This window comes from Solanum dulcamara, chromosome 7 (assembly GCF_947179165.1).
Source record: "Solanum dulcamara chromosome 7, daSolDulc1.2, whole genome shotgun sequence".
In the NCBI taxonomy this organism is placed as follows: Eukaryota; Viridiplantae; Streptophyta; class Magnoliopsida; order Solanales; family Solanaceae; genus Solanum; species Solanum dulcamara.
Genome location: NC_077243.1, coordinates 58,524,345 through 58,528,371, shown reverse-complemented (window position 1 = coordinate 58,528,371; position 4,027 = coordinate 58,524,345).

The following is a 4,027-nucleotide window of genomic DNA, read 5'->3' as shown; positions in this document are numbered from 1 at the left end:
CCAGGTAGGTCAAGTATTAGAAGAAGTACTGTGATGTTTAAGAGGTTCTAATTTCTTCCAACAATAGTTGGAAAATGATGTACGATAATAGTTTATAATTTGCCACCGATTAATTGGGGAAAGAACTTCTAATAAAAGCACCTCAAAGAGATGTCAGGAACCAAATATATATACGAGTTAAAAGGGGGATAGGTAAGTATGAACTGAACAGTGTGATATGAGTATGCAGGGATAAATTGGAGCCACTAGTAAGACGCACTTAGTACGCGTTGCCTAAGTTAAAGGCCTGCATTGAGAACGCAGTAAGAGCATGGGGCTTAAGATACAAAGAAATAACGCGGGTACACCACGTCGCCCCAAAAATAGTGGAACCCTCAAGGGACGAGGATGGCAAACTTAAGGAATAATTGGCACAACTTGTATTCGTCCCAAGAAACAAAGGATATAGGTTGGGATAAAGCCACTACTTTAAGAAAACCTGGAATAGTTATTCCCAGAATACTAGTACCGCCTAATTGAAATTGGAATGACTACAAGTACATACAGAGGAAAGCACGAGTACCCTCTAAAGGGGGGAAGTTAATGAGAAAATGGCAAAAGTAAGGTGAAGGCAATCAATATGGTAATATATTTGAGATGGACGTCTAAACTTCAATAAGATATCCTGCCGAACCAAGTTAGAAAGGTCTGGAAGCCACCAGTAATTGAACGGAAGCCAGAATGCTACATAAGGCAGCGTTAAGAAGTTTGTGACGAGACCCTGAACAACATAACACTAGAAGGTGGCTGCGTATAAAAATAGAAGAATGTACCAATGAAAGGATATCGAATAATTCAAGAGACACTACGAAGGATAATGATAACATGCTAGAACAAAAGCCAAAATGTTGGTTATAGAGTTAGTCGCAAATGATATTGCGATAGATAAATAACCAAAAAAAAGAATAGAAAGCCTCTTGTGGTAGAAAATATGGAGAACATAAAATGAATAAAGGATCGTAGAGCTAAAGGTCTACACCGATACTAGATGCAAGATAACATATGAAAAGATGGGGCAAAACATAAAGACTCGCGAGACAACGCTGAGGTAAATCTAGAGCTAAGTTGAGTGTCCGCACCTCGTGGAAAAGGTTATAATGAAACGCGACCTGAAGACTTCCCATGGAGGTCACCCATCCCAATATTACTCTCGCCCCAGCACGCTTTACTTCGAAATTCTGATGGAACTTAATATGTTAGTGCTGGTATGATCACGCGAGACAGAAGAATCTGACTAGTAACGGAGAAACGAGATGAGATTATGTACCCGGAGTATTATAAGATATGGTAAAGAAAATCGTAACAAGGTCTTAAGAAAAACAAGAAGGATTAGCTATTTTCTAACTGATGACATACTTGAGTGCCACAACTCTTCAACATAGAACTAGTTAATGAGAGGAAAACCGCAGAATGGCTATATAGGCCAGTGGGCGAGGGAATTTCGACACCACTTGGTAGCCAACTCTGAGGGCAAAAAAGCAAACGCCAAAGGTAAGGGTACTAGCGGATGTAATTTACAAATGATAGGAAGCAGTGCCCAAGGTCGGAAATCCCACAATATGACCAAGACTACAAAACTCATTTTGCACTCTAACGCCAGATGACTCTGGAGGGAATGTTACTTGTGGAATAACGATATTAGTCCCTACTCCTTCGATCAAAGGTTACCTAATCTTCTGAGGAGGTGTAAAATTATATAGTAAAAAAAAAAACATGGTAGGACTATTATCCCAAACAAAGGAGCCCAAGTTGCAACTAACTACTGAGAGGTGCAAAGATAAGTTAAGCCAAACTACCGAGATGGAATTAGTACTACGGGTAAAGTAAGACATGGCCACGATTGGACCAAAGATCTACCCCAACCTCGAGTGTAGGAAGGGAGGAAAGGCAGGGCAAGATATGAGGACTAGCGAGGTAACGCTAGGATGCTTCTTGTACACTCTTGTATTCTTGTAAAGGTAAAAGAATGACAAAAGATAATGTGTCTAGAGGATTATAAGCGGGGGTAAGGGAAATTGTGAAAAGGTTTAAGTAAAACTGACTGAACTAGCTGGTTACTATAGGATAGCGAGCTTCTATGCCCAAACTCTTTTGGAATTACACCAGATCATGTTAGACAAAGCACAGAATGACTACGAGCGCCGTTATATGGGGGGACTACAACATTATTCGGTAGCCAACCCTAAGGATTGGAAAAAGAGGGGAAGAAGGACCCAAAAGATCGAATGCCAGTTAAAGTCCTGAAAAGAGTCGAGAAAGACTATACGAGGCTAACGGTTCCCAAATTATCCATGTCATTACGCACCCATTTTATACTTGGTAAGAGTAGGGTGCTATATGAGTTGTTGTGATTAGGCTAAGGAATCAGCCCATTTGCTTCCAATCAAGAGCACCTATACTGCTGAAATTAGGGGGAGTTATAGAACATGGAGAATGGTAAGGTTCCGTGAGGTTTCCTCCTCTAATATCCAGATAAAGGGACTTCAATTATAATTAATGCCTTGAGATCAGTCCAAGAAGAGGTCAGGAGCACAAACAGGTCTTAGTACCGCATTTCTCCCTCGAGCTACTAAACAGACTGAGCGCACTATTAGACGCTATAAGATATGTCACGAGCCGGGAGATTAACTTTGAAGGTAGCCGGAATGATTATCCATCACTTATCAAGTTTCCTACAATAATAATTACTACACTAGTATTCCAATGGCCTCGACATGATTAAGCAAGCTATTGACTAAAAGCCCAGAGTCGGCAGGAATGACATACAGATAATCGACGTCGACATATAGAGTTCAAGTTGATGATTGGATGTTCATCATAGGGTCACCTAGAAAAGGAACTTGAACCAGAATATATTAGACTGTATCAAGTTACTTATAAGGTGGGCAACGTGGCTGGTAAGTTGAGCTTACCACTTGATTTGGAGACCATACACCCAGCCTATCAGATATAGATATTTTGCGAATGTACTAGCGATCCACCCATAGTATGTTTTATAAATGAAGTCCATGAGATGAAAGAGTTATCCTATGAGGAGAAACTTATTTCCATCGTCGATTGGTAAATTAGAAGGTTGCGAACTGAGGACGTGCCTTCCGTCAAGGTACTGTGGCAAAAATCAAAACCAGAAAAGGGGATGACCTAAGGAATTAAAAAGAGGACATAACACACCAGGTCAACAGGTAACCCCAACTCCTGAAACTCGTATACTAAGTACTTCGATGGAAATATGTGTAAGGAAATAGAAACGAATCCCCCGATGGTCTATATAAGTTCTAAGGGAAGTTTTGTTTAACATTCGGGGACGAATGTTCTAAAGGGGGGAAGGATGTTACACCCCACCCTTTTTAAACTCAGAATGTCTCATAAGTTCCTTGGACATTATCATGTGAGCCGGATACGCTACGACACTATCAAACGGCTCTAAGGAAGGGAGAATGTGATACCCCATACTAGAGAAGGTTAGAAGGGGAATCATAAGAATCCGGAAGGAATCGGAGGCCAAGTAACGAGTCGTAGGACTCGACTTATCTACGTAAGCTACTAATTTAGAAATCTTACATACATGAGTTACTTGATTACATACCAAGCTTACGTAGAAAGGGTTTCATAGGCTCTTAAAGTGAAACGAGATTACGAACCTACGAGAGGGAGCAAAAACTAGTTTCCGAACTTACGAAAGTGAAGCAAGCAGGTGACAAGCAGGCAGGTGACTCACCTACTTGGGATGGACCCCACGCTGCCACGTGGCAGTTTTGTGTTGGAAGCTTGGACGAGGTGTCACCCTAGGAGGCTGCCACGTGTCACCCTAGGGGACTGCCACGTGTCACCTCCTAAGGAGGTGTATATATACATGTTGGCTGACTCTTTAACTCATTTTCCATCCAAAAACATCAGCCAAATGAGAGGAAAAACGTGAAGAACCAAAAGGAACAAGGCAGCAACATTTTTGAAGAATTAAAGGTGAGTTTTCCAATTTTCTTCCGTG